Genomic DNA, 9,751 nt, shown 5'->3' on the forward strand with positions numbered 1-9,751 from the left:
AAATTTAGAAACACTAAAGTGTTCTTTCTCTAAGTAGCAACGTTACAACGTTTGCACTATTCCGCACTACCTCACCTTAACAGCTATTAGTTTATTGTTTATACTGCTTATTTCATGTTTACCTGCTATACCTCAAGTGCTCTTGACTGTTTATTTGCTCCAATTTGTGTGTGTATATTATATATGTGTGTGTGTTTAGTCTATGTCTAGTTCTTATCTAGAGTGTTTATACTGTTTATATTGTTTATTTCAATTATTCTATTTTTATTTATTGAATTGCCTGTTTGCACCATGGGTCAGAGAGTACTGAAATTTCATCTGTGCTGTATGTCGAGCATGTATATAGCATATTTGACAATAAAGTTGACTTGACTTGACTTACAAACATTTAATACAAGCACCATTAGTAATACCCAAACCTATACTCCATAAACAAAATACTGCCTTATAAAAAAATAGCTACGCTACTTTATAGTTATATTTCCATTTTAACTTTCAAAGTACTCCTTACAAATCTCAAACAGGACGAGAAGTTAAAAACATCTGTTTTTAGTCAGATTCATAGAGTAGAGTAGAGTAGCATGTCCAGTCCCCCTGGTTGCACATACAGGAAATTCTCAGGAAGCAGCCGATCTCCTGGTTGGCTCTCTCAGCTTGGACTGAGGGTGGTAGCCTGATGTGAGACTTACTGCCACCCCTAACCTCTCCATAAAGCAGGTCCAGAAATGAGAAATGAATTGCGATCCTCTGTCACTGACTATATCTTCTGGGATACCATAGTACCTGAACACGTACTGAAAGAGGAGTTCAGCTGTCTGGGATGCCTGGTAATGGGATGAGCTTGAGAGCCTTCGAGAAGCAGTCCACGGTCACCATGATGGTGGTGTTCTCCTCAGAACATGGGAGGTCCGTGATGAAGTCAATGGCTATATGGGACCAGGATCTCTGAGGAAAGGGGAGGGGGCACAATTTGCCAGCAGGAGGGGCTCGAGGAACTTTGACCTGAGCACAAGTGGAACAAGAGGATATGAACTGGTTAATCTCTGTTTGCATGTTCTCCCACCAATATTTATCCTTTAACATAAGGTGAGTGCGGTGGCTGCCAGGATGCCCTGTGGCAGGTGATGCATGGGCCCATGTGATGAGTTGCCCTCGAAACTGCTTGGGCACGTAGAGTAGACCCGGAGGGAGGTTATGGGGAAGATTTTGTGGTTGAGCCCTTCTTATTTCTCTGTCCAAGTCCAAGGTGATGGACTGCATGAAGCACTGAGTTGGGAGAATAGGATGGGTTCCCGGATCTTGGTGTGTCAAGTCAAAGCTGCGAGATAAGGCATCCGCTTTGGTGTTCTTGGAACCGGGGTGGAATGAAATGGTGAAATTAAACCTGGTGAAAAAATAAGGCCCACCTGGCTTGATGAGGGTTTAATCTCTTGGCTTTCTTGAGGTATTCCAGGTTCTTATGGTCTGTTAGAATGACAAAAGGGTGAGTGGAACCCTCCAGCCAATGCTGCCATTCTTCGAGGGCTAGCTTAATGGCCAGAAGTTCTCTGTCACCAACGTTGTAGTTCCTTTCTGCTGAAGAAAGTTTTTTCGAGAAGAAGGCTATTGGATGTAATTTTTGCTTCTCTCCAAACTGCTGGGACAGGATGGCCCCTACACCTGTATCTGAGGCATCCACCTCTACTGTAAATGGTTTGGTGGGGTCTGGATGTCGGAGCAGATGTGAAGGCTTGCTTGAGACACTGAAAGGCTTCTTCAGCCTCAGCGTTCCACTAGAGGCATTTTGGACCTTTCTTTAGCAACATCGTTAAAGGGTTAACGATAGTGCTGAAACCCCTGATGAATTGGCGATAGAAATTAGCCAACCCCAAAAAACGTTGAAGTTCTTTCACAGAAGTGGGTGTGGGCCAGGAAGTAACTGGATGACCTTGGAGGGGTCCATGCTAACTCCTTCGGCGCTTATAATATATCCTAGGAAAGAGATTCAAACCTGATGAAATTCTCATTTCTCTGCCTTGATGTAGAGGTGATTATCGAGTAGTCGTTTCAGGATGACTCTGACGTGCTTTTTGTGACTCTTCATCTGTGGAGTAGATCAGGATGTCATCAATATATGCGATAGTGAATCTGCCTAGCATGTCCCATAGCACATCATTGATTAGGCATTGGAACATGCTAGGCACTGAAGAAAGGCCATATGGCATCACCCAGTACTCAAAATGGCCGGCGGTTGTGCTAAAGGCAGTCTTCCATTCATCGCCCCTTTTGATCCTGATCAGATTGTCACACTCACTTCACTCATCCCTTGACTGGCATCATCGGAGTGACATGGCAGCCACTGAGGTCAATATCCTCTTCCAATTCTTCCAGTCGCTTGTGGCTCGGATGTTCTCTAGGAGGCTCCTCTGGGTCTGCTCGGTGATATTGTTCGTCCAGGCTTTCCTCTGCCTTCCTCTTTGGCGTGTGCCTTCAACCATTCCCTGCAGGATTGTTTTGCTGAGGGTGTTATGGTGTGTTGTGTGACCGAACCAAGTAAGCTTTCTCTTTTTTACTGTGATGAGGAGAGGTTCATAGGGTCCTACTAGTCTCCTGACTGCGCTCTTGACAAATTCAGGTTGGAAGCACTTCTTAAATCCAATTTTGAAAAGATCTTAGCTGATCAAAGTTGTTTGAGCACTGCAGGAACTAGAGGAAGGGGATAAGGGTACTTTACTGATACCTGGTTCAACCCTCTATAATCAATACAGGGTCAAAGACCACCGCCTCATTTCTCCATGAAGAACCCTGTGGAAGTGGGAGACTTGGATGGGCAGATATATCCTTGCTTCAGGCCCTTTGGATGTACTCCTCCATGGCAGTGTGTTCCTTCTGGAAAAGTGGGTAGATGCACCCTCATGGAGGTGACATGCCTGGCAGGAGATCAATGGCGTAGTCATAGGGCCAATGTGGTGGTAGCCCGCACGCCTTTCCCTTACTAAAGACCTCCTGCAAATCCATGTAGCACTCCGGGACACCATCCAAGGAGTCCAGCTGAGGACTCTCAACTGTGGTGGAGGAGAGCTTAACTTGTAGGCAAGAGATACAGTTAGTGAAACAGGTGGCAGACCACTGAAGAATTTCCTTGTTCTGCCATGAGATTAAGGGATCATGAAGCTGTAGCCAGGGATAGCCAAGAATGAGGTTGTGACTTACTGTATTAGTGACATATAGCGAGATTTGTTCCGAATGCAGAATGCCCACTTGGAGTGGTCCTTGAAGTGATGAGACCATCTCCTATGAGTTCTCCGCCAATGGACCTAATGCTGAGTGCGCTTTGCAGTGGGACCATTGGTAAGTTGAGTTTCTGCACAATGGAGCAGCTGATAAAGTTTACTTCTGCCTCTGAATCAATGAAAGCACACAGGGTGTGTGTAGAATTGGTCAACTTCAATAATACTGGGATTTTCAAAGACTTGGATGTAAATTTTCTCACCAGACTCATAGAACGTGTAGAGTCTTCTGCTAGAACTGCCCGGGACGGACGAATGGGACAGTGGTTGAGTTGATGTTCGGAGCTCCCGCAATAGAAACACAGCCCTTCCTTCCTCCATCTCTTGTGCTCAGAACGTGACAGCTTGGTGCATGAAACCTCCATGGGAGAGCTATCTTTGGGGACTGTGATAGGCTGAACACCTTCCTGGATGAAAGGGTGGTGAGTCAACAGATGGTTGAGCCAGATGGCCAAATTGATCAACAAGCCCAGCGTGAGATGTTCATCTCAGCATGCTAGCTTGCTGAGAATGGCAGGACATAGACCCTGACGGAAGACAGCCTTCAAAGCAGGCTCGTTCCATCCACTAGCTGCTGCCAGGGTTTGGAAGTCAAGAGCGTATTCCGCCACACTTCGAGAACCTTGTGAGATGGTAAGCAAACTTTTGCCAATTTCAATACCCTCCAGTTCATGGTCGAATACCCTCTTGAACATGGTGAGAAACTGCTCGTATGTTGTGGTTTGTTTTTGGTCTTCGCTTCATACTGCGCTTGTCCAGCGTAGCGCTTTGCCAGAGAGAAAAGAGAGGAATTTAGCGATTTTATGCTTGTCGAAGAGATTCGGCATGGTGGTGAAATACATGGAACACTGAAGCAAGAAACTCTTACAAGCAAGGGCATCTCCAGCAAACTTATTGGGTGCAGGAAGTTGCAGCGTGGGGTGAGGAAGAGACTCAAGGCACGGCAGGAGGGCCTGTGACATCACAGTGGTCAGCTGCATTAAGCAGGTGTTGAGGTCCGCTAGCATCTGTTGGTGTTCTCCCAGCAGGCGACCCTGAGCATTCAAAGCAGTCCGCTTCACTTCTTCCGCTACATCCATGGAGGCGAAGTATCCTGTCAGAATGCAGGTGCTTATGGATGTAAACACAGAGGAGAGCAGGGAAGCAGACTGTCAACGAAGCCAAAACGATAGACAATAATCGAGGTCAGGAAACAAGCGAGGGTCGGTCAATCAGCAAACAACGTGAAGGAGATGAGACAATAGGCATAAACAAAGGAAGGCTAGCAAAGGTCAAAAACTGAAGAGGCAGAAAGAGAAATGCAAGGCTTGGTCTGAACTGGGAGGATTCAGAACAATACTTCACATTTGGAGTGGAGAGTGAGAGTGGTTTATATAGGAGAGGGGCTAATGAGGAAATGAGCATCAGCTGTAGTTAATACTCAGGAGACAGAGGGCGCTATGAGTCTTGGGAATTGTAGTCTTGAGTGTCCATGTTTGTAGTTCAGGTGTCGACAGCAGGCTTACTGACATTCTGCTAGCTCTTTTAAGACACATGGGTGGATGTTGTCTGGTACAGGACGTGATGTTTAATTGATGTTTAAGAGGTTCACCCTTCAAACTTTGAATAAATATTGATTGAAGTCTTTATAATTTGCTGTTCAATCTAAATAATTATGTTAATTTTAAGTTTGGTAAGATAGTCAGTTATTAAGCTAGCTATTTAGGTTTTGTAAATTAGCTTGCGAAATTAGCTATCTAGCTAACTTTTTTTGTTTGTTTATTGCTAATGTGCTTTAGCATTGTTCCAAATTTTAGGTTTGTTTGAGTTCGCAAAATATTTTCCCTATGACTGATTGCTAAGCAAACTAACTAGTCACTCAGGATGACCTTGTGTTCAGTTCTTTTCACCAATTAAAAGAAATATTTACTTTTACACTTGAATACATATAAACGTCGCTACTTTTTGACTTTCATTGCAGGGGGATAGACTATTTGGCTTCATATAGTATCCATACTTTTATTTAGGTAGCCTACAGTTTCTCAGGAACTTGTCCAGCAGTGGGCAGGTGAGACCCAATGACTTTACTGGGGTGGCAATCTCTGGTACGAATGTGTATCCATGGAAAATAACTAGCTTCAAAGAATGCAGGTTCTTGGTTTGAACCTGGTGATCAACTGAAGCCTTTCAGTATGGAATGCTTCATGTTGTCCTCGTGTCTGTGTGGGTTTCCTTCGGGTGCTCTGGTTTCCTCCCACTATCCAAGACATGGATTAGGTCAACTGGCTACTCTAAATTGCCCCTGAGTGTGAATGGTTATTTCTGTCTGTGTTATGACCATGTTAGATTGGTGATCTGTCCAGGATGTATCCTGCTTCTCGCCCAAAATTAGCTGGGATTGGCTCCAGCTTCCCCAACAACCTGCAATGGATAAGAAGTTTAGATAATGGATGGATGGGCTACACATATTACATAAAATCTCCATATTACAAAAAAGTCATGGCGAACTTAACATTAGGTTATATCTCATGATGTATGCGAGCATTATGATTTCAAGATGTAAGTCATAACATGATGAGCTATGCTGGTGTAGGAAATAAATAAATGGCCTGATGCAAAGCAGTTTTTCATTTGTGAACCTTTTACATTTTTAATAAATGCTACATTGCTCTTTTTAACCATGACTATGATCTGCTCTTGACTCAAATGAGTTCTGCAGCCTAAAGATTAAAGAAAGTGGGCAAGTGTTGAGTCTTATCTGTCTTTCTCCCGACACTATAGTGACTACTGTTCCCCAAAACGAAGCCTTGGGTTTTATATTTCTACCAGCACAGAAAATTTACTTCGTTTACTTAAGTGAAATAAAAATAACCAGCATTTGCCCTCCTAGTGAGTCATTTGCTTCAGTGCTTTGTTTAAACATTTTGCATTGAAGTTTTTTTCCACTGCACCATGACCAAGAACAAGTCTGCCATTGAACACGAGTTCTTGTTCATTCAAATTTTTCTGCATTTTCAAGTCATTTGTTAAAGAATATAATAACACAGTTGCTACTGCAAGCCCTGCGATGACCTGGCGACTTGTTCAGGGTGTACCGCACCCATAGTCATTTGGGATAGGCTCCAATGGATGGATGGAGTTGCTACTACAGCTCTACACATGTAGACAGCAACAGTTTTATATTTTAACATTTTCATTTTAAAGAAGAAATTGCAGAAGGGTATTTCTTTTCATTAATTATTTTTTGTCCTAAAAATCATTATAAAAGGATACTTTAACACCATACAGAACAGGAGAAAACAAGCACAAGTAAATAAAAAAAAGAAAAGAAAAGAAAAAGAAAAATACCCACACAACAAAGAAAAAAATGGAGACGGCAAAATTGTTTGTCTAGAGACGACACTATGTTTTGTGAATGTGCCTGAGTAATTATCTATAAAAAATATAATTAAGCAATATAGTATGAGATACAATGGTGCTTGAAAGTTTGTGAACCCTTTTGAATTTTCTATATTTCTGCATAAATATGACCTAAAACATCATCAGATTTTCATACAAGTCCTAAAGTAGATAAAGAGAGCCCAGTTAAACAAATGAGACAAAAATATTATACTCAGTCTTATATTTATTGAGGAAAATTATCCAATAATACATATCTGTGAGTGGCAAAAGTATGTGAACCTTTGCTTTCAGTATCTGGTGTGACCCCCTTGTGTAGCAATAACTGCAACCACACATTTACGCTAACTGTTGATCAGTCCTACACACCGGATTGGAAGAATTTTAGCCCATTCCTCCATATAGAACAGCTTCAACTCTGAGATGTTGGTGGGTTTCCTCACATGAACTGCTCGCTTCAGGTCCTTCCACAACATTTCGATTGGATTAAGGTCAGGACTTTGACTTGGCCATTCCAAAACATTAACTTTATTCTTCCTTAACCATTCTTTGATAAAATGACTTGTGTGCTTAGGGTCGTTGTCTTACTGCACCTTCTCTTGAGATTCAGTTCATGGACAGATGTCCTGAAATTTTCCTTTAGAATTCACTGGTATAATTCAGAATTCATTGTTCCATCAATTAAAAAAAGAAAAGAAAAAGAAAAATACCCACACGACAAAGAAAAAAATGGAGACGGCAAAATTGTTTGTCTAGAGACGACACTATGTTTCGTGAATGTGCCTTAGTAATTATCTATAAAAAATATAATTAAGCAATATAATATGAGATACAGTGGTGCTTGAAAGTTTGTGAACCCTTTAGAATCTTCTATATTTCTACATAAATATGACCTAAAGCATCATCAGATTTTCATACAAGTCCTAAAAGTAGATAAAGAGAACCCAGTTAAACAAATGAGAGAAAAATATTATACTTTGTCATTTATTTATTGAGGAAAATGATCCAAGATTACATATCTGTGAGTGGCAAAAGTATATGAACCTTTGCTTTCAGTATCTGGTGTGACCCCCTTGTGCAGCAATAACTGCAACTAAACATTTACGGTAACTGTTGTTCAGTCCTGCACACCGGCTTGGAAGAATTTTAGCCCATTCCTCCGTACAGAACAGCTTCAACTCTGAGCATACCTGTCAACCCTCCCGTTTTTTCCCAGGAAATCCCTTATTTTGACTTATTTCCCGCTGTCTTCCCGTTTTTTTATTTTCCCGAAAATATCCCGTATTTTCACAATATAAAAAAGTCGGTAGGTCCAGAATTCATGACGCGCCTCTGACAGGAGTTTACAGCAGGAAGTCGGGCCATGAATTCACGTCCCCGCCCTCTCAGGCATCAGTAATTACAGAACTACATCCGGAGGCGAGGCTGAACAAGTGATTAGGTCCAGTGTTGCCAGATTGGGTGGTTTCCCGTCCAAGTTGGGCGGTTTCAAGTGCATTTTGGCGGGTTTTGAACATATTTTGGGCTGGAAAACGTCAGCAGTATCTGGCAACACTGATTAGGTCTGAGGTGAAGATGGCGATGCTAATAGCTAAGAAAAACATTAGCCTCTCTTTCTTTGATGATTTCAACAAGTGCGTGGCTGGAATGTTCCCAGACTCTTCCATCGCAAAGAAATTTTCCATGGGGAAAACGAAAGCCTCCCAAATAATCAAAGGTAAGCTACACATGTTTACATTAAGTATGTCCTGGCTAAGACCTCATAAATAGCCTAGTGTAAACTAAATGGTGTATTAACTGTTTTATCCACTCATTGTCTATTTTATTTTCTATCTGAAACTTACCCATTTTAAATCACTCTTGGTTTAATATCTTATATTACTCTTTATTACTCTATCTATCTATCTATCTATCTATCTATCTATCTATCTATCTATCTATCTATCTATCTATCTATCTATCTATCTAGTGTTCCGAGGCCATGACTATGGTAAAACCATAATAAATTGCAATGGAATTGAATTTATTGACTGGTTATATAATGACCTTTCTTATTTTAACATAAGATACGTATTTTAGCCCTTAATTTGGGAAATAACTGGTACCACTGAAAGCAAATAAAAATAAAAGTATAGTTTATTCACAAATGCACTCTATAAACCATAAGCATATTGAGTTTGGGTCTTGGCTATCACCAACATGCACCAGAGTACAGGAAATCACAAATACTAGATAGAAAATTGCCCCCCATTCAACTACACACCCACTTTTGGTGAAGGGTATGACTTTCCGAAATTTTCCCTTATTTTGAGTTAAAAATCTGGGAAATATCCCTTTTTTTCAAACCTCAAAGTTGACAGGTATGACTCTGAGATGTTGGTGGGTTTCCTCACATGAACTGCTCACTTCAGGTCCTTCCACAACATTTCGATTGGATTAAGGTCAGGACTTTGACTTGGCCATTCCAAAACTTTAACTTTATTCTTCTTTAACCATTCTTTGGTAGAACGACTTGTGTGCTTAGGGTCGTTGTCTTGCTGCATGACCCACATTCTCTTGAGATTCAGTTCATGGACAGATGTCCTGACATTTCCTTTTAGAATTCGCTGGTATAATTCAGAATTCATTGTTCCATCAATCATGGCAAGCCGTTCTGGCCCAGATGCAGCAAAACAGGCCCAAACCATGATACTACCACCACCATGTTTCACAGATGGGATAAGGTTCTTATGCTGGAATGCAGTGTTTTCCTTTCTCCAAACATAACACTTCTCATTTAAACCAAAAATTTCTATTTTGGTCTCATCTGTCCACAAAACATTTTTCCAATAGCCTTCTGGCTTGTCCACGTGATCTTTAGCAAACTACAGAGGAGCAGCAATGTTCTTTTTGGAGAGCAGTGGCTTCCTCCTTGCAACCCTGCCATGCACACCATTGTTGTTCAGTGTTCTCCTGATGGTGGACTCATGAACATTAATATTAGCCAATGTGAGAGAGGCCTTCAGTTGCTTAGAAGTTACCCTGGGGTCCTTTGTGACCTCGCCGACTATTACACACTTTGCTCTTGGAGTGATCTTTGTTGGTCGACCACTCCCGGGGAGGGT

This window comes from Neoarius graeffei, chromosome 1 (assembly GCF_027579695.1).
Source record: "Neoarius graeffei isolate fNeoGra1 chromosome 1, fNeoGra1.pri, whole genome shotgun sequence".
Lineage (NCBI taxonomy): Eukaryota > Metazoa > Chordata > Actinopteri > Siluriformes > Ariidae > Neoarius > Neoarius graeffei.